At 43.1% G+C, this 26,987-nt stretch overlaps 1 protein-coding gene across 1 annotated transcript in view; it reads right to left on the reverse strand.

The window, feature by feature from the left end:
* Positions 1–26,987, reverse strand: part of LOC126336605 (globin-1) — a 272,338-nt gene that overhangs the window by 159,112 nt on the left and 86,239 nt on the right. The window contains exon 2 of the mRNA XM_050000470.1: positions 6,645–6,732. The gene's annotated coding sequence lies outside the window, so the exon portion shown is untranslated. The remainder of the gene's footprint in view (positions 1–6,644; positions 6,733–26,987) is intronic.

Here is a 26,987-nt window from a genome sequence, read left to right on the forward strand (position 1 = left end):
ATAGTCTGTCTGAGCCTAAAGATACGAATCAGAAATTGTTGGATTCCATTTCAACCAAAAGAGCCCGATGAAAATTGTCGCCTTACCTTTCAGTGGACTGGAAAAAGTACAGGGTGGGCAAAATAAAACTGGCCGAGAAAATATTTCATGCTTCTTAAGAGAAGCAACCCAACTTATGCTCCTAAGGAAAAAAAGGACCGACCACCAAGGAATTATCCGAATGGGACGGAAATCGGTAGATGTGATGTAGGTGTACAGACAAAAAAGCGATTGAAGTTTCAGAAGAATTGGATGATTTATTCAAAAGAAACAGCTTCACAAAATGAACAACTCTATGACGCGTTGGTCCACAAAATGGTTCAAATGGCTCTGAGCACTATGGGACTTAACATCTGAGGTCATCAGTCCCCTAGACTTAGAACTACTTAAACCTAACCTGATGACATCACACACATCCGTGCCCGTGCCAGATTCCAACAAGCGACCATAGCAGCAGTGCGGTTCCGGACTGAAGCGCCTAGAACCGTTAGGCCACTACGGCCGGCTATTGGTCCACCTCTGGCTCTTTAGTAAGCAGTTATTCGACTTTCCATTGACTGATAGGGTTGCTGAATGTCCTCCTGAAGATTATCGTGCAAAATTTTTTCCAACTGGCGCGTTAGAGCGTCAAAATCCTGAACAAGGTGGAGATGCCTATTCATAATGGTCGAAACGTTCTCAACTGGGGAGAGATCGGGCGACCTTGCTGATCAAGGTAGGGTTTGGCAAGCACGAAGGCAAGCAACAGAAACTCTCCACGTGTGCGGAAGAGCATTATATTGCTGAAATGTAATCCCAGCATGCCATATCATGAAGGGCAACAAAACGGGCATTGAATAACATCGACATACCACTGTGCTGTTAGGGTGCCGAGGATAACAAGCAAAGGGGCCATTCTATGACATGAAATAGCACCCCAGACCATTTGGCCGTATGGCGGTCGATAGTCAAGTTCGTATCTTTACCGCTGACCAGGGCGTCTTCTCTAGTCATCTGGCCCTGGAATCTCACTGACTGGAGTAGGACCGTCTCCTATGATGACGCCCCCTTCGAACTGATCCCAGTCATCAGCGATGACGTGTCTGGACAAGCCCTGGACAGCGGTAGGAAACCAACCTGTCAGCCGCCATACGGTCTGTTAACTAGAAGTGAAGGTCTGTGGTGCTATTTTATTTCATAGGAGGACCCCTTTGGTTATCAAACGCGGTACCCTTGCGGCACAGTGGTATGTCGACGACATCCTACGCCCCACTTTGTTGCCCCTCATGGCAAGCCAGCCTGGGCGTACATTTCAACAAGATAATGTACGTCCGCACAGAGAAGTGTTTCTACTGATTGTCTCCGTGCTTTTCCAGCAAGCTCGCCACATCTCTTTCCAATTGAGAACATTTGGAGCATTGTGGGTAGAGCTCTCCAACCAGCTCTGGATTTGACGATCCAACGCTCCAATTGGACAGAATTTGGCATGGTATCCCTCAGGAGGACCTCCAGCAACTCCCTCAATCAATGCCAAGTCGAATAAGTGCTTTATAAAGGGCCAGAGATGGACCAACACTTCACTGCCTTGCTTAATTTGTGAAGCCGTTTCTCTTGAACAAGTCATTCAATTCTTCTGACACTTCAGTCATTTTTTTGTCCGTGCGTGTACATCACACCTACCGATTTCCGTTCATTCGGATAATTCCTTGATGGTGCGTCGTTTTTCTTGTGTCTTAGAGTGTATTATCTGGGCCAGTTTTATTTTGATCAACTTGTACAGAGTGAGACTCGGGAGACGGACGGTTTTTAACGAAATAATACTCAGCCAAGTTTAGAATTAATTCCTGTTTATTTACACAAAATCAAAGCTCATTATTTGCCATTTTAGTTAACAAAGTTATTTGTGAAAATAATGTCGTCAAGGTGATGTCCATCATTTCGAATGCATGACTCAAGTCTGTTCTCAAAATCCTCCATCATACGGACTAAAATCTCTGCAGGGATGGCAGCAATTTCTTGAATGATTGCAATCTTCAACTAATCCAAATTTCGTGGTTTGTGGTTATAGACACCGTTCTTAAGCTACCCCCACAGAAAAAAGACATTGCCAAAACGTAAGGTAATCCGGCCCGGAAACATGTGTCTAAGAACTGTCATTGAAGTCCAGAATGAGATTTTCACTCTGCAGCGGAGTGTGCGCTGACATGAAACTTCCTGGCAGATTAAAACTGTGTGCCCGACCGAGACTCGAACTCGGGACCTTTTGCCTTTCGCGGGCAAGGGCTCTACCAACTGAGCTACCGAAGCACGACTCACGTCCGGTACTCACAGCTTTACTGCTGCCAGTATCCGTCTCCTACCTTCCAAACTTTACAGAAGCTCTTCTGCGAAACTTGCAGAACTAGCACTCCTGAAAGAAAGGATACTGCGGAGACATGGCTTAGCCACAGCCTGGGGGATGTTTCCAGAATGAGATTTTCACTCTGCAGCGGAGTGTGCGCTGACATGAAACTTCCTGGCAGATTAAAACTGTGTGCCCGACCGAGACTCGAACTCGGGACCTTTTGCCTTTCGCGGGCAAGGGCTCTACCAACTGAGCTTCGTGAGTCGTGCTTCGGTAGCTCAGTTGGTAGAGCCCTTGCCGGCAAAAGGTCCCGAGTTCGAGTCTCGGTCGGGCACACAGTTTTAATCTGCCAGGAAGTTTCATGTCAGCGCACACTCCGCTGCAGAGTGAAAATCTCATTCTGGAAATATCTCCCAGGCTGTGGCTAAGCCATGTCTCCGCAGTATCCTTTTTTTCAGGAGTGCTAGTTCTGCAAGTTTCGCAGAAGAGCTTCTGTAAAGTTTGGAAGGTAGGAGACGGATACTGGCAGAAGTAAAGCTGTGAGTACCGGACGTGAGTCGTGCGTCGGTAGCTCAGTTGGTAGAGCTCTTGCCCGCGAAAGGCAAAAGGTCCCGAGTTCGAGTCTCGGTCGGGCACACAGTTTTAATCTGCCAGTAAGTTTCATGTCATTGAAGTGTTTGCGGTGTGCGATGTTGCCCCATCCTGCTGGAACCAAACGCGTTTTAAAGGAATTCGTAGTCCACTTAGTTCTGGTTTCAAGAATGTTTCAAGCATACGAATGTAACGAACCGAATTAATAGTAACTGTGGCCCCGTTCTCTTAAAAAAAAAAAAGAAGGTCGAATAATGCCAACAGAGCCAAGAGCATACCAGACTGTTACCTTTTCTGAGTGTAGAGGGCGCTGGTGGATAAGGTGTGGATGCTCTGGAGCCCAGTAACGTAGGTTTTGCTAATTCAAGGTCCCGTTTAAACTCTTCAATAAAATTTCATTTTCATTCGATCCCAAAATCACTTGCATTCTGTAAGCGAAGTCTTCTCGTACAGCAAAATCAGTTTCCTTAAGTTGTTGGACAATGAGCATTTTGTTGGGATGGAATTTTAATTATTTATGCAAAATTCGTCTAACCAATTCACGATTGTTTCGTAACTCGCTAGCATTACGTCTAGCTGTCTGTCCTGGGCTTCTGACTGCCGTTTGCCTTACCCTTTCAACATTTTCTGATGTCGTTACTCTGATCTCTGGCCAGGATGCTTCTTATCCAATATTTTTCCAGTTATCTGAAGTTTTCCACCCTTCTGAGGATTGTGTTACGGCTCGGAACAGCTCCATGTCGAGCGACATTAAACCGCGCACAAAACAATTGCTGCGGAGCAATAATAGACTCACCACTTTTCACGAAACTGTCATTGACGATCACTAGACGTTGCAAGTCCCACTGCCCCATAGTGACTGAGTAAATGAAATGGCGTCTTGTGGCGGTCAGAACTGTCCCCACTACGACCACCTCCCACCACCGCGCCCTCAGTACTACGTTGTTCGAAACCGTCCGTCTCCCGTGTGTCACCCTGTACTTTGAGCGAATACAGCAGGCCAGTAGATTTTACAGAACTTTGTGATTTTTTCCGACATGTTTGGATCTAACTGCGACCCCCATATGTACTGCACTTTTAGTATAAATGGTGGCATTATTGTAGAGAAAGTAGTAATATCTGCAGGAATAAGGTCATAACATTTAAAATAAAATTGGAGTATTGCGTTTCAAACAGAGGTTTTTACCATTAACATGTACTGCCAGTAGAGAAATTAAGGTTGGAAATCGCTAAGAGAATCATAAAAACACAGAGGATCACAGAACGGACTGAAGTGGAAATGAGAAAGGAAGTGGTTGGAAAAAGTAGCCAGCGCAATGGATGATAGGTGGAGCGTAGGTGTTGCTGAATTGGAGGAAAAAAAAAGACGCTTTACGGACGTGAATAGATGACACAAGAATAAATGCAGGATGAATATGGATGTGTATGGCATAGATAGGTCTAGAGGACTCCTTTATCCATCATTGACTGCCAAACGGCTTACAACCATGACGATAATGATGATGATAATGATGAATAACTGAACTTCCGCTCACTATGACTATCTTGTTTAACTCTTCTTTTGGAAGGGATTGTAAGTAGCTTGTGGTGAAGCAACTCTGTCATAGGCGCTGTTTTGCAAAGCAGGTCGCAGGCTTTCTGTTCTGACTAAGAAAAAACTTCCAAAAAACATGGCAGACGGTTCCTTTACACTGAAAGCTGTTTGTATGAATCCCAACAGTTGCTCAGCGCGTAATGTGGCACAAAATAAGTAAGCTGCAGTCTACGTCCTACACCTTGAAAGTGACTTGCTACCTGCTGTAAGGTGAAAGAGACCAAATCTTCGGAACTCATGAGATTTTCTCCAAGACAATGTGACCTGCCATGTGTTGCAGAACATTCTCTGGTAGTTGTCGTGAGGCAGCAACATCGTTCTCTCTCTCTCTCTCTCTCTCTCTCTCTCTCTCTCTCTCTCTCTCTCTCTGATCCCGCACTGTTTCCATGATTGCGTAAAAATTATTTTGTTTTAAACATGTCGCCGTGCACCCTTCCTGTCGCCACAGTCGTCAAGTTAACATAAGGGAGAGAAGTGACGTGCGCCCTCTATAAGTGAATCGTGTAAACTTTGTTCTGTGCGTTATCACCTAAGAGTAACGATCATACTTTCTTTTGCGACGTCTGAGAAATAGCCCTTCATTTGTCTAAACCACGTGGAAAACCACCTTCATATCACACTCATGTTTTTCCAGTGTAACAGACTAGCAACGGTTAATTCGCCGGTGTTGGCATATCCATCTTACTTTATCGGCCATTTTGCGACTGCGGGTTGTGCCGAATTGTCCTTTGGGGAAAAATGGTTCCGTAACATCCGAAGCTTGTTTTTCATTTATATCTACATCTAAGTATACTTCCACATGACTGCTCTGCAATTCACAGTGCCTATCAAAGGTTTCATCGAACCACTTTCAGACTATTTCTCTACCGTTCCACTCACGAACGGCGCGCGGGAGAAAGGAACACTTACATCTTTCCGTACGAGCTCTGATTTCTCTTATTTCATTACGATTATTCTTTCCCCCTAAGCAGGTGGGTGTTAAAATATTTTCTCATTCTGAGGAGAAAACTGGTGACTGAAATTTCGTGAAAAAATCTCGCCGAAAGGAAAAACGCCTTTGTTTAAATGATTGCCACATCAACACGCTTATCCTATCCGGACACTATCTCTCCCATATTTCGCGATAATACAATCCGAACTGGCCTTCTTTCGACTTTTCCAGTGTCCTCCGATAATTTTTCTTTTCATATTTCATCGCACAAGTGGCAAAACAGATTTAATCTAAGAGTCTGTGACCATTTTTGTGCGCTTTATTCCAGTTTACATCTAGACTGCATCTTAGTTAAACACATTTACGTAACGTCTTTTGGCACGCAGCCATAATCAGACGCAAATCCAAATCAATACTGAACACCTAGTTTCAAGTCAAAAGGGTATCATTCGTGTCACAAATGAGCGATATTAATTAGTATAAAAAGTCTTTAACTGCTTTAGTTCGTGAGCGAGAGAAGGAATTCAATTAGTCAGTTCGATGTCCCATATACGGAATATTACCCATGTGGAACGGCCATCGGGCAAAAGTGTGAAAGACATGTTTACTGATAAGTCACTGCTTGAAAGTTGACAACCCAATAAATTACTTTCCCCTATATTTGATGCTCTTCATCCGCCGAATAGCCGTGTGCGTTAGCACGCCGCTTCCGGGACGGGGAGTTGCGCCGGTTCCGGATCGATCGTACCAGGCGAATGAACGACGGTCGGTGTGCCCGCAAGCCTGGATGTGGTTTTCAGGCGGTTTACCACATTCCACTATGTGAATATTGGTCTGGTACCCAAGTCTCACCTCATTTACAGGTTTCGCAGACATTTAGAAAACTTTTGCTCACTTGCACACGAACAACACTACACGCAAGCATTCCATCCTAGGAAGTCACAGGAAGGGCATCCGGTCACCCTTTAAACTAACGACGCAAAATCCGTATATAACAATGCCGACCCTGCGTTAGCGGACAAAGGAAAAAAAGAAGATAACGCTTGTTGATCTTCGCTGTGAGTGTAAATGAAGAGGCAGAAGATGACAACAACTGAACTACTTTTTATTAGGCATAAATGACAAACGTCCCACTTGAGCGCAAAGCTTAATCTTTCCTTACTTACCAGATTCGTGAAGTCTATGTGACGAAAGATAAGCAGCGGCGATAAACGAAATGTTCTCGAGGAGAACTTGGGCTGAACCTCTCGGAATCTGAAACAAAAATAACTTCGTAAAAGCGGTTACAATTACAGGCACTACATAAAAGGATGACTGAAAACAAAATTTAAGAAGTAGAACATCGGGTGTCTATTAAAGATAATGTTTCTTGTTTGTACGAATCTGGAAGAGGTACAATGACAAGTTAATTTGGCGTTGTTTAAAAAATAGGGAGCTCTATTAAAATAATTATTTTAAGTACCATAAAGTTTCAATAGTTCTATAAGAATTACTATGTGACTTATTCTGTTACTTTTGAACAGCAGCTGTGTTCCTGTGCTCCCATCATCAGAGCCGCAACTATTCTCTGATTTTTCTGGCAGAGCATCCAAATTGTGACAGTTTCTTTCACTTGGTGCTCACTGTAAGCAAGACGAAATTAAAGCAGGATCACCACTTACACTTTCGTGGCCATTCCTTTAGTTACATAAAAACGTCTGAAAAACACGGAGGTCACTAGCGATGGAACAATTTCTCAGCTGGAGAAAACTGAAAATGTAACCAGCTATGTCCTTGCAGAAAGTATCCCGCCACCCGTCTAAAGTACTGTGCAAAGACAAAAAAATTTTAATTTTCGAAATGGGAATTTGAAACTGGCGCCCTCTGCTACGAAGGAAGTAAGGTTTAGACATTGATTTGAGATGAAGTATTTGCTCTCTTTAAGGAGAATGAAGGATGAAATTGACCTTTTTTGAAACAATTATGTAAGCATTCTTCTGGAACGATTTAGGAAACCAAGTAAATCACAAATTTAGGTTACTGGGTGAGTATTTGGACTTTTGTCGTGCGAACGGACGAGAAGGTATGCAAATACGAGGGTCACTCCAAAAGAAATCACACTATTTTTTTTTAATCCATCTTTTATTATACATGTTTCAAAGTTTTACAGTGTGGAGATACATCCTTTAGGAACAATATTTTCATTTCTCCACGTAATTTCCATCCCTCTCAACTGCCTTACGCCATCTTGGAACCAGGGCCTGTATACCCGCACGGTAAAATTGTGGACCAACCTGTTGGATCCACTGTTTGGCAGCGTGCACAAGGGAGTCACCATCTTCAAACTTTGTTCCACGAAGAGAGTCTTTCAGTTTCCGAAGGAGATGATAGTCACATGGAGCCATGTCAGGACTGTAAGGCGGGTGTTTCAGTGTTGTCCATCCGAGTTTTGATTGCTTCCATGGTTTTTCGACTGACATGTGGTCGTGCATTGTCGTGCAATAGCAAAACATTCTGCTTTTGCCGACGTGGTCGAACACGACTCAGTCCAGCTTGAAGTTTCTTCAGTGTCGTCACATATGCACCAGAATTTATGGTGGTTCCACTTGGGATGATGTCCACAAGCAGGAGTCCTTCGGAATCGAAAATTCGTTAGCTCTATGCACACTGTCTGGAGTGTGTGTAGTACGAGGCCTGCCGCTGTGAGGACAATCATCAATATTGCCCTGCCCGCTTTCATCACGTAACTTGCTTGCCTACCGACTAACTGTACTGTGATCGACAGCAGCACCTCCATATACCTTTTTCAACCTCTTGTGGATGTTTCCCACTGTCTCGTTTTCACAGCACAGGAATTCTATGACGGCACGTTGCTTCTGACGAACGTCAAGGGTAGCAGCCATCTTGAAGACATGTTGTGACGGCGCCACTCACGGGAACAAGTTGAACTAAGTTTGAAAACAAGCGGGAAGGATGTATCTACACACTGTAGAACTTTCACACATGCAGAATGAAAACTGTATTTTTACAAATATAGTGTGTATTTCTTTTGGAGTGACCCTCGTACATGTGTCTGCTTGCTAGTTGGTCAGTTTTCATGCAACGTAGTTTATTCTATACCAAGGGAGTGACTGCTCGTTTGCTTGACCTGTATTTAAAGCTTTAGCCATTATTATAGCTCGTTCGGAGACTGCACTGTCTCACTAATGGAAGAGACTCGACCTATTAGTGTCCGCCCGAAAAATGACTGCCTGCAGCAGCGGGCTGGTGTGTGGCGAACAATGAATACGGGCTGGAGCAGCAGTTCGCCTCAGGTGCGTAACTCAGGCCTGTGACGTCACGTGACAGCGCGTTAACCTCGCGACGCAGTACGGTGCTCGCAGTCAGCTGTCTGTCGCAGCTGGCACTAGACGGTAAAATGAGGCAGGCACGCCGTTGTAGCTATACGGTGTGTAGTACTAGATACTGTTGCCATTGCATGTCTATACATGTTACTAAATTAAACCGAAGAACAGTAGTTGCTAAATGACAAATTTAAGAAGCCACACATCGCTAGCGTCGACAGATGTACAGCGTGTCTCTTCTAATAATCATCAGGCGCATTTTTTCTAGTATTTCGGCAGATATTTGCTATTTCTTTTTTTTTTTTTTTTTTTTTTTTTTTTTTTTTGCCACATGTAGCTGGAGTCAGCGCAAGCAAATCCTACTTATCATGTCTTTTACACAAGGGCCAACTTCGATGGAAAGCGTCGGTTTGTATTTAAAGTGGAACTTCACGTACCCATTCGACAGAGCAATATGTATTAATAGGGACTGTAAAACACGAAGAATACTCATTTCTTTAGCGACGGCAGTATCGCCCTGGTCCGTGCTGACTTCTACAGGCAGGAAGAAGCGCTGCTCAGCCGCTGCTGGAGTACTCATTATTCTTCCCGAATTACTGTTCAAAAAATGGTTCAAATGGCTCTGAACACTATGGGACTTAACCTCTAAGGTCATCAGTCCCCTAGAACTTAGAACTACTTAAACCCAACTAACCTAAGGACATCACACACATCCATGCCCGAGGCAGGATTCGAATTTGCGACCGTAGCGGTGGCGCCTTGAACCGCTCGGCCACCACAACCGGTGCGAATTACTGTCCCTGTTAATACACATCGATAAGACGAATAACGCGCTAGACTAATAAGAGTGAAATCACGATTTAAAAATAGTTCTGTTTGTAACTGGAAACAGACCGACGTTTTCCGTCCACGCTGTGTGTCGTATGAAAGATGTGATAAGCAGGATTTGTCTGGGCCGCCTCCCATTACACGTTGCAAAAACTAATTTGCGAATACCTCGCGAAACGCTGGAGAGAATGTGCCTGACGACTTCTAGGAGAGACACTTGATACAAGTAATCTAGCAAATGACATTCATCGACAACAATCAGTTACCAGTAAAGCAATCAAGGTTTTAAACACACAGGAAAAAGAAACATTAAACGTTAACACAATCGGCGAAAAACAATGGGAAGAACATTATAAAATGTTGTGGCACGACCGAAACTTAACGTAACAAACACAACAGTACGGTGGCGGAAAAGCAGTAGATACAAAATAGCAGAATTAGACGTTTTAAAAACAATAAAAAACAGAAAGACAGCCGATATAAATGGCATTATCAGCTGGTTGTTAAAATACGGTGCAGTTCTCATCAAATAAGATTTTTCCAGTTACTAAATTTGTGCCGGATGAAAGTGAGAATATCGGAAATCAGATGAACAGCTGTTACATACTCAATTTTTAAGAAAGGAGGACGAAAACATTGTAATAATTATAGGAGAAGATGCGTTTTGATAAATAAAAGAATGTATTAATGACAAACACAGAGCTTTTATCGACTACGTCAAGTTGTTTGACTAATGATCAGTATTACAAGAAAAGCTTATACAATGAAACTAAATAAAAACAGATAAATTAGTCAGAATGGAACTATAACTAACCAAGGAGTTACAAAGCTACAGTTTTTCTCCATTTTTGTTCAATTTAAATATCAATGAGATAATTAAAAAGTGGAATGCGGGAATAAAAACAACAAAGGAGCCTCCATTACATAAAAACATTGTCGCGTGCTGACGATGAGACTATAAATGCCACTTCAAAAGAAGAATTATAAAGAAGTATTTTTAAATTAAACCAAATTGGTCAAAGTTATGGTTTCAAGTTATCTATACTCTGAGGTGACAAAAGTCATGAGACACCTGCAAATATCACGATGGACCTTTTTTGCTCGGCCTAGCGCTGCAGTTCGACGTGGCATGGACTCAACAAGTCGTTTTAAGTGCCCAGCATGAATTCTGATCCATACTGCCTCTATAGCCATCCATAATTGAGAAAGATATCACGGTGCAGGATTTTGCTCACGAACCGACCTCTCGGTTATGTCGCGTAAATGTTCGATGGAATTCTTGTCGCTAGAATTGTCCAGAATGTTTTTCAAACCAATCGCGAACAATTTCAGCTCGGTGACATGGTCCATTGCCATCCACAAAAATTCCACCGTTGTTGGGAACATGAAGTCCATGAGTGGCTGCACATGGTCTCCAAGTAACCAAACAGAACCATTTCCAGTCAATGATCGGTTCAGTTGGACCAGAGGACCCAGTCCATTCTATGTATACACAGCCCACACCATCATAGAGCCACCAACTTGCACAGCGCCTTCTCGGCAACTTGCGTCCATGGCTTCGTTGGGCTGCATCAAACTCGAATCCTACCATCAGTTCGTGCCAACTGCATTCGCGACTCATCGGAACAGACCGCAGTTTTCCAGTCGTTTAGGGTTCAACCGATACGGTCACGAATCCAGGAGAGGCGCTGCAGGCGACTTTGTGCTGTTAACAAACGCACTCGCTTCGGTTATCTACTGCCATGGCCAATTAATGGCAAATTTTGTCGCACTGTCCTTACGGATACTTTCGTCGTACGTCCCTCATTGATTTCTACTATTGTTTCACACAGTGTTACTTGTCTGTAACCACTGGCGACCTTACACAAACGCCGCTGCTCTCGGTTGTTAAGTGAAGGCCACCTGCCACTATGCTGCCCGTGGAGAGAGGTACTGCCTGGAATTTGGTACTTTCGGCACACTCTCGACGGTGCGGGACTCAGAATACTGAATTTCCTAGCAATTTCCGAACTGAAATGTTCCTTGCATGTAGCTCCAACTACTATTCTGCATTCAGAGTCTGTTAATTCCCGTCGAGCGGTCAAAACCGCGGAGGAAATCTTTTTACATACATCACCTAAGTACAAACATATGACGGCTCCGCCAATGCACTGCCCTTTTATACCTCGTGTACGCGATACTACCGCAATCTGTATGTGCTCATATCGCTATCCCGTAAGTTTTGCCACCTCAGTGTGTTTAGATTGTGTATACAACTATTTTACAACTTCCCAGCCGATCGCATGTCAAATGATAATGATAAAAATAATAAGTTAAATAACAAAATACTACACATTTCATGTGATGATAGCGTGCATGTTGTTTTGCCTTTCTTTCAATGCAGTGGTTTTTTTATGGTGTCCAGGTATTGTGCCTCCTTCACCACGCAGAAGTTCACGCACTCTGAACGACGTGTTTGTATGAATTTCTGTGCGATGTAGGTTGCACCAGACGCTGAGAAAAAAACTGATAGCTGGGACAGATGTATAGCAAGACACATATTCAATACTTATGAAAAATTTCACACCACTTGAAAATGGGAACAAATTCCTGAAACGTATCGTGCTACGCGTGAAAAAAAAGGTTGATTGGCGCATTTTTTTTATTACTTACATAATTACTGACACAGTTTGAATCCTTACCAAAACATAATTAATCATGGAGGAAATTAATACATAATAATAATAGTAATAATAATAATAATAATAATAATAATAATAGTCACCAGGGCCAGAGATGTGAAGAAAGATTTCCAATGAAATACTATTCAAGAATGGGAAATGTCAGAAAAAATATTAATGGCCCGTGAATCAATAAAATAGGAGCAACATGGACGGAAGAAGGAGAAGGCAGGCATTAGCAAATCTCAACCTGTTCTAAGCAATAGGAAAATGAAAAATGGTTCAAATGGCTCTGAGCACTATGGGACTTAACATCTGAAGTCACCAGTCCCCTAGAACTTAGAACTACTTAAACCTAACTAACCTAAGGACATCACACACATTCAAGCCCGAGGCAGGATTGGAACCTGCGACCGTAGCAGTCACGCGGTTCCAGACTGAAGCGCCTACAACCGCTCGGCCACACTGGCCGGCTAAGCAGTAGAAGATTTTTTTAACTGTTATGTTACTTCAACCACCTAATTCGCGAGACACACTGGAGAGTATTATGGTCCGACGCTAATGCAATATGAGACGAAGGCGATCACGACATTCATGAGGCCTATTCGAAAAACAAATCTAGAAAAAATAAAACATACCAGTTTCAGACCACGAATAAGAGAAATCATTCTAGTCTCGTTCCAAAAACGAAAAACCGCCGAATTGGTGGTACGAACCTAAACAGCGATTACATATCTGCTTTCTTGATAATTGTGGTTGCTTGCTTTATTGCAGCTTGAACGTTTTACAAACTCCGTGAATAAATGACACCAACCAAAATATACTATTGAAAGCTGTGCCTCTTTAACCACAGTCCCGAATCTTTCATCACTGGCCTACAGGAAACCACTCTACGACCTTATAGCCAATAACAAAAGCTATCCGCCTGCACGAAAGCAATCTCAGGAAGTATCGATTTGCCTATAAATGTCGACAAGAGCGATAACCATTTTCACACGCGCTCGCACACAAACACGTGCTGGAGGATGCACGTCGTAAGCTTTCCAGTACGGTGTCATCGCAAGGGCTTCCATGTTATACGGACTCTGTCCAGCGCATGCTATCATACCATCACACAAGTCCCTTTATTCCAGACGATATCCCATTTGCTCAAGACTCCTTAATTTTACTATTGTTAAATCATACTGCAATCGTTAGTTGAAACGTATATAAAGAACTTCTGTCGTGGAAATGCCAGTGAATCGACATGTTGGGTGACAGCGTAGCTACAATCTGCGACACCGCACTTTGTACTACATCGGGAACGAAGTGGATACTGCATATTCTTAGGACAATTAGACAGCACATAAAGTAACTATAAGGCATTTTTGGAAACCTGTTTTGCAGCCCCAAAGCATTGCGTTCTTTCTTTGGCTCTCTGTCTTCTCTCCTTTCTCCACTCGATAATCTGCATCTGTTTATCGTGGAAGCCTTTAAAGGCGTCGATCAGTGACCTGTACTTTGATCGGTTAGAGTTGTCTCCTGATGCAATCCAATGCTCTGGAGCCCCTTCCTTACTGCCTTGAGCCACTTATCATAACGTCAGGTCTGTTGTTCAGCACATTAAAAATTTGCTTCATTAGTCGGGTCACGTCTGTCCCGCACAGATGTACGTAGATTTTTGGTCGTCGTTTACTTATTGCCTTCATCCCTTGTTCATTACTCCTATGTCACTCTCCTCTTCCTCCTAGTCTATGCCGTCCGACTGTTATTTTTTTATTTTGTTTGGGTCATCAGTCTTCTGACTAGTTTGATGCTGCCCGCCACGAATTCCTCTCTTGTGTCACTCTTCATCTCAGAATAGCACTTGCAACCTACGTCCTCCATTATTTGCTGGATGTATTCCAATCTCTTATCTTCCTCTACAGTTTCTGCCAGCTACAACTCCCTCTAGTACCATGGAAATATTCCCTGATATCTTAACAGATAACCTATCATTCTGTCCCTTCTCCTTGTTAGTGTTTTCCACATTTCCTTTCCTCTCCTGTTCTGCGCAGAACTTCGTCATTCCTTACCGTATCAGCCCAGCTAATTTTCAACATTCGTCTGTAGCACGACATCTCAGATTCTTCGTTATCTTCTGTTCCGATTTTCCCTCAGTCCATGTTTCACTAGCATACTTGTTATCATAGGACAGTTATTTTCCGAAGTATTTTTCGCGCAAATTCTGGGTTTCCTCAATTCAGCATTTCCTGTCCTCCTGGTGCGCTGACTTGCGTACAGACCTTCGGGTTTGATCACTATGTTATAGTGCCTCAGTTTAGTTTTTATTGAGATTTCCTTTGTCCTGTATGGAACATGTGTTCTACGAAAAGCAGCCGCTATCTCCTCTCATCCGCTTTCGTTGGCCTTCTTTCACTAATTTTCATCTGTACTGTTGTTCCAAGATATTTCAAACTGTCTTCTCTTTTAGTTTTACCGCAGTCTGTTTTAGGTGATAAGGTGTTATTCTTCTGTTGTTTATGTGCTTTGTTTTCTCCAAAGAATTAAGTAGACCAGCTTTTTCTGCTTATCCATACAGCGTAATGAATCTGTTCCACAGCAGTCTCTTGTGTTCCTTGACTGGATCCCAGGTCATTGGCGAATGCAAGGCAGTTGACCTTCCAGTAGGCCTTTCCCGGCTAATTCCTTTTCCCATTCTCGGATGGTCTTCTCAAACATGTAGTTGAAGACAAAAACCGGTTTCAGCTAAAAACTCTTTGAAGATTTCTCTCATCAGACTTGCTTTTCAATGTGTCCGTGTTAGAATTTCCTTGACAATTCCTAATGTTTTTGGGCCCACTTCAAATTCTATTTATATGCCAAACAATACTCGACCGAATAGTAGCGTAAGTCGACGAAGACCAGTAACAGGTCCTCAGAGCTGCGTGTTTCAAAAAGTATCAAGTATTTCACGACTAAGTCTACAGGGTTTAACATTTTAATGTTCTTATAATAAGTTGCCGTCTCTTTATCTAAGAATAGATGATCAATGCAGCTAGCCGCTATCTCTGTGTAATGTCTTGTCTGTATAGACGTGTATCTGTCGTCTTTAAGGTCCCTTCACCTTCACACATAAGTCTATACAGTTAAGTAAGGCCCTCCCAGTTCTTGGCTGATCCGTGATAAGACGGGCGAAAAATTAGACTAATGGAGGATTCTTAGTATTATCTCTATTTTCATTAGTTCTCTATCTTTCTCTCCTTTATCTATGAATAGTTTTTAATATAAGATTTCATTACGTGATCAGCCAAATAGAATCTTTGGTGGAGTCCTTCGTCTTGGTAATCAGCGGCTGGCTTGCTGTAAGAGATTTTTACATTTATTATTACTGTTAAACACTGCAGTCAGTCGGGAGAATCAATCATTTGGACAATTTGTTCCTTTTACGAAAGATTGCGAATTCCAGATGTGTACGAAGCCTTTTTGGACTATTTAACACAGACTCAGTGATTGCAGGCCCTCTTCGACACAGCTGAAACTTCCCCACTAATTACAGGGCCAACGTGATCAACAAATGATTCAGAAAAAACTCATTCGTTCATTCACTCCAGAACAAGAAAGTCACAAACCTTATTTTTGGAGGAAATCGTGTATTAAATCCATCTCCATTACATGTCCAGACCTCTGGTGATTCCACGCCTTAATTAATTTCCTTTTACAATCTCTTTCTCTTCAAAACAAATCGCTAGCGGCACAAATGTTAATTGTCTCGCTTTAGCGAGAAGAAAAGCAGAATATGTATCTCTCAGAAACACGTCAATCTCTCAACAGATACTCCAGAAGCTGTCCTCGATACCACCCTAACAACCATGGAGAATGCATATATGCACCTCTGTTATTTCAAAGAATAAATGCATTAGAAAATACTTTGGCGTCGACGAGCTGTCGCCGCATAGATTACGAGAAAATCAGATCAGATAACTTTTCCAAAGTGAATGAATGTGGATGGTTTGATTGAAAATGATTAATTGGTGCGTGGTAGAGGGTATTTGCTGTGGGGACATTACAAGGGCTCTTCTGTAGTCTTTCCAAACATCTTCTGCCGATGTTGCGACAGACGTTCGTTATCCATTCGAAGGAAGCGTTTGACCCATATTTGCTTGTATTCTTCGGTTCTAGTACTGAGAAGATACTGAATTCGCTTCTTATGTCTTCATAATGGATAGAATCTAATTTGCTACCACCTTTCATGCAGAAACTTCTTCTCTGTGACTTGAATTCGGATGCTGTCTTTGGCATTCGGGACCCATATTTCGCAGCTATACTAAAACGCTGGGACTTCCAATATACTGTAAAATTTCATTTGCCTGTTCATGTGACAGGTTTTAGACACTGCTATAAACTATTACACAAAACGAACAAAAAGTGTTAGCCCTGTGCATGTGTGATAATCTACATCTACATACCCATTCATGTTGTACAAATAACTGTGAAGTGGGTGGCATGGGTACTTCTCACTGCACCAGCTAATAGGGCTGCTTCCCGTACGGAGTGCTCGAAAAATGATTGTTTAGACGCGTCTTTGCGTTCTGCAGTTTGTCTAATTTTGTTCTCGAGAACCCTAGGCGATTGATACATAAGGAGTATTAGTGTCTTCTAGATACATTATCAGGAGTCTGTCAGTTCTCCACTATCTTCGTGACAGTCTCCCATGGGTCAAACTAGCATGTGACCATTTGTGGTGCCCCTCTTTGTATACGTTCAACATCCCCCTCTAGTCATATTTGGTAGCGGTTCCCTCGGAGTTTTGTTACCTGTCTCCTTTATAGACTGCATGAATTTCCCTAGTATTCTACCAATGAAACGAAGTCTGCCACCTGCTTTACCAACGATTAAGCCCATGTGATGGTATCATTTCGTACCCCTGTAAATTGTTACATTCATGTGATTGTATGAGTTCATCGATTCCAATTCTGATTCTTTGATAGTGTAGTCATAGGATGCTACTTTTTGTGAAGTGCACAATTTTATTTATCTAAAGATTTAAAGCAAGTTGCCTAACTTTCCACGATTTTGGAATCTTATCGATATCCAGCATTTTTCAAAAAGTAGATTATAGATAACTGCATCATCTGTGAAAATTCTGATGTTACTACTGCTACTGCCTCCAAGGTCATTAATATTCAACAGCCGGCGCGGTGGTCTAGCGGTTCTAGGCGCTCAGTCCGGAAACGCGCGACCACTACGGTCGCAGGTTCGAATCCTGCCTCGGGCATGGATGTGTGTGATGTCCTTAAGTTAGTTAGGATTAAGTAGTTCTAAGTTCTAGGGGACTGATGACCTCAGATGTTAAATCCAATAGTGCTCAGAGCCATTTGAACCAATATTCAACATGAACAACAAGTGTCACAACATACTCCTCTGAGGCACACCTAAAGATATCTCAGACCTTAACTTTTCTCGGCGAATTGAATGTTCAAATAACTTACGGGTTTGGTGCCGGGTGACGTCGTCGACCACCGCCGATATTTCGACAGGAGCACACCCTACCATTCTCGGCGGTGGTCGACGACGTCACCCGGCACCAAACCCGTAAGTTATTTGAACTAAAGCTATCTGTACATCTGTCGACGAATCTCAATTCATGCCTCGTTCTTCCTGTCAAGAGATCCTTAATCCACTCACAAACATCACTTGATGCCCCATATGAACGTACTTTCGATAGCAAACGTAGGTGTATTACTGAACCAAATGGCTTCCGGAAATCAAGAGATGCTGTATCTACCTGTGTGCCTTGATCCGTAGCTATCAGGATGCCATGTGAGAAAAGTGCGAGTTGGATTTCGCAATTTCGCACGAAGAGCGTTAAAGTAGTCGCCAAGGTCTATGACCATACCCTGTGGATGGATCATCAACGTCAAGAATAATCAGAACTCGCACAGAAAGATTTATGTACGCGTTTTTTACGCGTGCTCCTAGGGAGAGGAATAGTAGAGAAATAACTTGAAGGTGGTCCTGTGAATCCTCTGCCTCGCTCTTAACCGTGAATTGCAGAGTTATCATGTAAATGTAGATGCAAGTATAGACATAAATAAGAATAACTAACACACCTTTGTTTCACAAGACAGAATTTCATGAGGTGGTAACACTGATTATTCTTACACTTCCGTCTGTTATGGGGCGAGGGAAGCGTAGCCAACTGTAAGTCAAACGACGAGTTGTATATGACAGGGCAGTAAGGCAGTCGTATGAGCGACAAAAAGGGAGGCCAGTCTAAGTTACTATGGCGGCAAATGGTTGTGGGACCTTTCGATGGAATGGTTCAAATGGCTCTGAGCACTATTGGATTTAACTTCTGAGGTCATCAGTCCCATAGAACTTAGAACTACTTAAATCTAACTAACCTAAGGACACCACACACATCCATGCCCGAGGCAGGATTCGAACCTGCGACCGTAGCGGTCGCGCGGTTCCAGACTGTAGCGCCTAGAACCGCTCGGCCACCCCGGCCGGCCTTTCGATGGAGCTAGTGAATCAACTACCACCGGAGTGTTGAGGTGAACTGCATATGCAGAGACGACAGCACACACGACAAGAGGTCGTAACCAAGAATACACAGTCGCGGAAATCTGAGACTACCTAATAGAATTATCGAAAACACCGGTGAGTAAATACCCCACACGTTTCAACGAGTCTCGATTATTAGCTTCTGCAGGGACAGTCCAATGTGAGTTACACTAACTGAAGTTTCACAGCTGGGTGGCAAACATGTTATCGACACTTACAACTTAGTAGCACTACGCAGGGAGGTGTTTAGAGGTACTCATCAATAAGGCCAAACACAGCCGTGGTAGAAGAACGTGAAACGTTGAGGAAGGCCACTCCAGAAAATTACCCCTCTGAAACGGCTGTTAGACTCATACTAATACAAAATAACAAGTTGTGACGACAATGTTGTTTCCTGTCGATTCACCCAGTGAGTGATGGTGATAACAGTTCAACCAGCACGAATCTTCCAGTCTGCACAGAAGTGTGCGCTATTTTGAAACTTCATGGCACGTTAAAACTGTGTACTGCATCGGGAATCGAACCTGAAGCCCTGTCTTTTCCCGGCAATGTACTTAGCTACTGAGCGACGGCTTTTTTATTTCTATTATTTACACAAATGAAGGAATTAATTAATTAAAAAAATTGAAGTTGTAAACAAAGTAGAGACACTACCACTGTACAAAATGTTCAAATTTGTGTGAAATTTTATCGCACTTTACGGTAAGGTCTTCAGTCCCTAAGCTTATACACCACTTAACCTAAATTATCCTAAGGACACACACGTACACCCATGCCCGAGGGAGGACTCTAACCACGCCGGGACCAGCCGCGCAGTCCGTGACTGCAGCGCCTAGACCGATCGGCTAATCCAGCGCGGCACCAATGTACAATTCTGTATCCCCAATTATACTGAAAACAAATACGATATAGATTTTTATTGCTTCTTTTTCTTCAGTCTTCGCGCGGGAGAGGGGGGGGGGGGATTCTGCAGAACATATTTTACATTGTGTGTTGATATTGTTGACATACTGTTTCAGTTGCTTTTAAATGTAAATTAGTGAAGTTAAACAGCAGAATTGCAACAGTTGCCACCAAGTACGACTAACGAAAAACCTTCACAGCTTCACTCTCTCCGACAACACTTTCCCACTTTGAAAACTTCAAAGTTTTCTTACATACCCAGCGGGACTAGCAATCGTAGAAGAAAGAATACTGTGCAGCAATTGCTTAGCGTCAGCCTTCTGGTTTGTTTCCATAATGAATCTTCCATTCTGCAACGTACTGTGTGCTGTGTTGAAGCTTTCTGAGCCAGCCGTTGTGGCCGAGCGGTTCTAGGCGCTTCAGTCTGGAACAGCACGACCGCTACGGTCGCAGGTTCGGATCCTGCCTCGGGCATGGATATGTGTGATGTCCTTAGGTTAGTTAGGTTTAAGTAGTTCTACGTCTAGGGGACTGATGACCTCAGCAGTTAAGTCCCATAGTGCTCAGAGCCATTTGAACCATTTTTGAAGCTTCCTGTGTGTTTCAATCTGCCAGCATTGCACCTCCACACACTTCACTTGCTATTCCATTCAAATTTTAACTAATTCCCTTCACTGAAACATAAAATTCCATCACTCCATATTTAACAGAACTCCCCTCGCCCTCTTCTTGCCAGAGCTCACTTTTTCTCACACTTTCCTCCCTCTCTTTCAAACAGCTTCGTTTGGGGTCCTCTTTTCTATAACATCTACCTGACATTGTTTCCGGAACATTGTCCAACATAAAAACCCTCGTCATGTAGTGCTGACTTCTTTCTCAAAACAAATCTGGTTTTTCTCGTATTCCTAATCCCTAATAGTCTCAAGTCGTGCTTCATCATAATCGCCAACAATGACTTGCACCAATGGAAGATTTATTTATATACTCATAAAAAATATGTTTGAAGAAAAACTCAAAGATATCGAAATATATAACTTACAAACAATACGTAATTTAACGTTTTAATGTCCTTAAATCATTTTTACATATTTTAAATCTTGCTGGGTGAAGAGAGGATGTGTTACCGCTAGTCACCTCCCCCCCCCCCCCCCCCACACACACACAAATAATAACAAAGAAAAAAGTGAGAGCTCGCTGTGGTGTCGTTTTGCACACAGATTAGTTCTAAAATGGTTGTGAATGCGACTTGATCTTGGATCTAAATATTTGGACTCGGTCTTGGACTTAGTACCGTACTTGTTTCGTATTAGTGAACTACATTTAGGTGACGAAAGTCATCGGGTAGCGATGTGCACTTATATATATGGTGGTAGTAAAAGGGCGGCACATTGGTGGAGCTGTCATTTTCACTCCTGATTGCACGCATGATTCATGGGAAAACGTTTCCGACGTGGTTATGGCCGCACGACGGCAATAAACAGACTTTGAACGCTGAATAGGAGATGGAGCTAGACGCGTGGAACATCTCATTTCGGAAATCGTTGGAGTATTGGGTATTCCGAGATCCACAGCGTCAGGAGAGTGCCGAAAATATCAAATTTCAGGCATTCCCTCTCACCGCAGACAACGCCGTGGCCGACGGCCTTCACTTAACAACCGAGAGCAGCGGCGTATGCGTAGAGTTGTCGGTACTACCAGACAAGCAGCTCTGCGTGAAATAATAGCAGTAATCAATATGGGACGTAAGACGAACGTATCCTTTACGACAGTGCGGCGAAATTTGGCGTTAATGGCCTATGGCAGTTAGTGCCTTTTCTAACAGCACGGTGTGGCCTGCAGCCTCTCTTCTAGGCTCGTGACCATCTCGGTTGGGTCCTACACGAGTCGAAAACCGTAGCGAGGACACATGAGTCCCGATTTCAGTTGGTTTCAAGTGATGGTAGGGATCGAGTGTTGTGCAGATCCCACGAAGCCATGGACCCAAGTTATCAATGAGGCATTGTGAAATTTGGTGGTGGTTCCATAATGGTGTGGACTGTGTTTACATTGAATGGACTTCGTCCCCTAGTTCAACTGAACATATTATTGACTAGAAATGGTTATGTCCGGCTACGTGGGAATCATTTCCAGCCATTCATGTTCCGAAACAACGATGTCATGCCACCGGTCCACAATTGTTCGCGATTGATTTGAAGAAAATGCTGCACAATTCGAGCGAATGATTTGGCCACTTACATTGACCGACTTTAATCTCACTGAAAATTTATGGAACATAATGGAGAGGTCAGTTCGTGCTCAAAAATCCTGCTCCGGGAACACGCAGTTTGGAAGACTATAGAAGCAGCAAGGCTCATATTTCTGTACGAGACTTCCAACGATTTGTTAAGTCCCTGCTATGTCGAGTTGTTGCACTACGCCGGGCAAAACGCTGTCCAACATGATATTAGGAAGTATCTCATGAGTTTGTCATCTCAGTGTATTACTGTTGGTCTGGTGTTGAGTGTATGTATGGGTTTGCCTGTAATGGTTGCGTTGGCAACCTAGGATTGATTGATCACGACTTACGTTATTGCATCACTCTTGCTTGATGTAATCCGCTGTGTTTAATTAACCAGATAAAATATGAAATACCAAAATTTGCTGTCCCTTACATCTGACTTTGAGCAACATTCATCCCACTGATGTCTGTGTACTTTCGCTTTATGGGTGTCTTGTAACACATTTATGCAAACCGTAAGTCGAACAGTTAACAACGCCTTTTCCTGAATTTGACTTACTTTAGAGAAACATTTATTATAGTCGTACCTTCTTGGAAGCAGTGTACATGATCAGTTTGTAGGGTTATTCTGCAAAATAACAAGCACCACATTCCACAAGAGTTCGACTGTATCTCATCACGCATCAGCTTCAGTACACGCAATGCCTTGCACACACTTGTTATTAGTAGAATGTCACTTTACCAGTTTTTTAAGTAGTTACGTAATGAGTGGGGAAAAGAGTAGAGGAGAGGGAGGGACGGGGGTGGGATGGAGAGAAATGGAGAGAGATAATATTGGTGGTTAATCACTTTCATTTTAACCTATATTTGTTTGATGCTGAGTAAAAATCTGACAAATACCACCAAGCACGAGAGAATCGATTCCCGTCACACTTCCGTAAGGGAATGCCCTGATCACAAGCAAGAACACAAACAAAGCTCCCTCCTTCCTTCTGCATTTATAATGGATAAACGTATTGAATTTCTAGGGCGTTATTAGACACGAATAAAAACATCCTTTATTTAGAATCCGAAAGCCAAAATAACCTGTCCAGTACAGAATTTTAAATACATACCTACTCCAGTTATAATGCTGTTACGTACAAAACAATGAATAATATTACTACTGATTCCCGATTTTAATTTTCTACGGACATCGTATTCTTCTTTGTTTGGGATCTTCCTCTATCTTTTCCGCCCAAAGTCATCATTTTGTCGATCTCTGACGCCGTGATGGTCAGTAGATAGCATGAAAGCAACTTGTCGTAGAGATGAATTACCAAAATAGTGAACCCGTGCCATATCTTATGATTATAGGATTACCGAACGAAGAGACACATCACCAAAATTGTCAGCACGTTCCATAGCTAATAATTATACGGTATAAAAGTAACTCAGCTGAATCACATTGGGAAGGTAACCAATGCTGAAAGTTCGATAACAGTGCAGTTTTAACTGCATCTTTCTGTTTTAGAAATAAAGGATGCTTCCAATAAGCAGTGATGTAAGAATTTATGTGGATGACCTCAACAAGATCCTGAGTTCTGTTGCTACTGCAGAGGCTCTGCCCGCGTCGGACTAACCATCACATCACGCACCAAATTACTGGAAATAATCCGTACCAGAGCGAACTTGGTTCCTTTAACACACATAAATTAAGTCCTGACAATAAAATCACTTTAAACAACTCAAAAAAGTAGCCCAACGAGGAATGAAACAGCGAACCACTAGAATACAGGCCTGACAGCCAATCGGATGTCCAATACAGAAACCAAGAGCTGCAAATTTCGTTTGACTGTAAACTCCGAGCCAGGCGTAATAGTGAAAAAAAATCAGAAATAGAAATATACTTTTAATTAGTTTTACACTCTCTAAAGTTGCTTTCGCCCAATACTGACTATATTTCCAAATCTGAACATTAAAATACATTTCAGTTGGTTTTCTTTAGACCTGCTCAAATTCAGAGACGGATTCTTGCATCTTTCCTCAGTGCCATGAGTGAAGTGTGAATCTACACCCTTGAATAATTGTGTGTGTCTGTGGAGGCAATGTAATGATGTGTCTTTTTTCTCGGCGGGAGGGGGGTCGTTTGGAAACGAAAAAACAGAAACAGTGTGAAATCTGGTGCTACCAGATAGAATGCTAGTCTGTAATAGTACCACGGTGACTGCCGAACAAGTTTCTCCTCAGTCGCACAGATAGTCATCAAGCACGTGTCAGTGAGATCCTCCGTAGTGATTTTGGATCCTGGCACAAGATATCGATGGTCAGGAACTGTTCCCTTTCGTATCAAACACTTACGACAAAAATTTCTTTCACTATCCACATACGAACTGACTGCTTACAAGTCGCTTACCACTATACCAACATGCATTAGTGACTGCCGCTTTGATACTGGATTCCGACGTACCGGAAAATAATGACTCCTTTTCAAAAACAGATGACAATATGGGTCTTGTGACTGACCCCACTGGTCGTGCTCCGTCTCTAAAGTACACATCGAAGTATTTTCCATATGCTATCAGGAGAGAGAACATTGCCATTTCGAAATGTATTATACCATCTCCCTCCCGGCTGAGCATGGGAACTGAATGTAACATCGTTATCGTCATATAAGCAAGAAAAGAATCGTATGTAGGATGTCCCTCTTCTCTCTGTCACTATTATATGTGTAGTGTCTGTTCTTTCTCCCATGTGCGAAAGAACAGATACCACACATTCATCATTCTGCGGACATTTACATACATGATGAAAGAGAAATACCTACGTTAGCCTCATGAAGGCATTGAAACATTTCAATGGCGACAAGGGAAAATTTGTGCAAGACCGGGAATCGAGTCTGGATTTTCCGCTATACGTTAGCGGTCATCTTAGCTAGTTCAGATATCTTAGCATGCTTGCTGCACAACTTAAATTCTCAATTTGCCCCATGTCCACCATCCTCATTGCTCACAGCATCTCGCATGATTACCGCAAGAGGTCGGACCTAGTGTGCATCCACACTGAAGATATATCATGAAACGCCGTCAATATGAATAGATGTTATATTACAATGAAGCGACAAAAAAACTGGTATAGGCATGCGTATTCAAATACAGAGATACACTATGTGATCAAGTATCCGGACATCTGGCAGAAAATGACTTACAATTTCGTGGCGTCCTCCATCGGTAATGCTGGAATTCAGTATGCTGTTGGCCCATCCTTAGCCTTCACGACAGCTTCCACTCTTGCAATCATAAGTTCAATCAGGTGCTGGGACGGTCCTTGGGGTATGACAGCCCATTCTTCAGGGAGTGCTGCACTGAGGAGAGGTATCGATGTCGATCGGTGATGCCTGGCACGAAATTAGAGTTACAAAACGTCCGAAAGGTATTCTATAGGATTCGGGTCAGGACTCTGTGCAGGCCAGGCCACTGCAGGGATGTTATTGTCGTGTAACCACTCCGACACAGGCCGTGAATTATAATCAGGTGGTCGATCGTGTTGAAAGATGCAATCGCCATACGCGAATTGCTCTTCAACAGTGGGAAGCAAGAAGGTGCTGAAAACATCAGTGTAAGCCTGTGCTGTGATAGTGCCATGCAAAACAACAAGTTGTGAAAGCCCCCTACATCAAAAACACGACCCACCATAACACCACCACCTCCAAATTTTACTGTTGGCGCTACAGACGCTGACTGATGACGTTCACCGGGCATTCTCCATATCCACAACCTGCCATTGGATCGTCACATTGTGTAACGTGATTCCTCACGCCACACAACGTCGTTCCACTGTTCAACCGTCGAATGTTTACGCTCCTTACAACAAGCGAGGTGTCGTTTGGCATTTACCGGCGTGATGTGTGGCTTATAAGCAGCCGCTCGACCATGAAATCCAAGTTTTCTCATCTCCCGCCTAACTGTCATAGTACTTGCAGTGAATCCTGATGCAGTTTGGAATTCCTGTGTGATGGTCTAGATAGACGTCTGCCTATTACACATTACGACGTTCTCCAACTGTCGGCGTTCTCTGTCAGTGAACAGACGAGGTCGGCCTGTACGCTTTTGTGCTGTACGTGTCCCTTCACGTTTCCACTTCAGTATCACATCGGAAGAAGTGGACCTAAGGATGTTTAGGAGGGTGGATATCTCGCGTACAGACGTATGGCTCAAGTGACACCCAATTACCTGACCGTGCTTGAAGTCCGTGAGTTCCGCGGAGCGCCCCATTCTGCTCTCTCACGATGTGTAATGACTACTGAGGTCGCTGATATGGAGTACCTGGCAGTAGGTGGCAACATAATGCAACTAATATGAAAAACATATGTTTTTGGGGGTGTCCGGATACTTTTGATCACATAGTATATCTAAACAGTCAGAATATGGTGCTGAGGTTGGCAACGCCTATACAAAACCACAAGTCTCTGGCGCAGTTGTTAGATCGGTTATTGCTGCTACAATGGCAGGTTATCAAGATTTAAGTGAGATTGAACGTAGTGTTATAGCCGGCGCATGAGCAATGGGACACGGCATCTGCGAGGTACCGATGAAGTGGTGATTTTCCCGTACAATCATTTCAGATTGTACCGTGAGTATCAGGAGTCCAGTAAAACATCAAATCTCCGACATCGTTGCGGTCGAAAAAGATCCTGCAAGATCGGGACCAACGACGATTCAAGAGATCATTCAACCTGACAGAAGTGCAACCCTTCCGCAAATTGGTGCAGATTTCAAGTAATATGGGATCCCTGGTACATCTAGCTACGGCTCTGAGAGGTGACGCGTACGTATGCATCCTGTGTGAAGCCGGCCGGAGTGGCCGTGCGGTTCTAGGCGCTACAGTCTGAAACCGAGCGACCGCTAAGGTCGCAGGTTCGAATCCTGCCTCGGGCATGGATGTGTGTGACGTCCTTAGGTTAGTTAGGTTTAATTAGTTCTAAGTTCTAGGCGACTGATGACCTCAGAAGTTAAGTCGCTTAGTGCTCAGAGCCATTTGAACCATTTGAACCATCCTGTGTGATCAGCT

The sequence above is a fragment of the Schistocerca gregaria genome, chromosome 2 (genome assembly GCF_023897955.1).
Source record: "Schistocerca gregaria isolate iqSchGreg1 chromosome 2, iqSchGreg1.2, whole genome shotgun sequence".
NCBI lineage: Eukaryota > Metazoa > Arthropoda > Insecta > Orthoptera > Acrididae > Schistocerca > Schistocerca gregaria.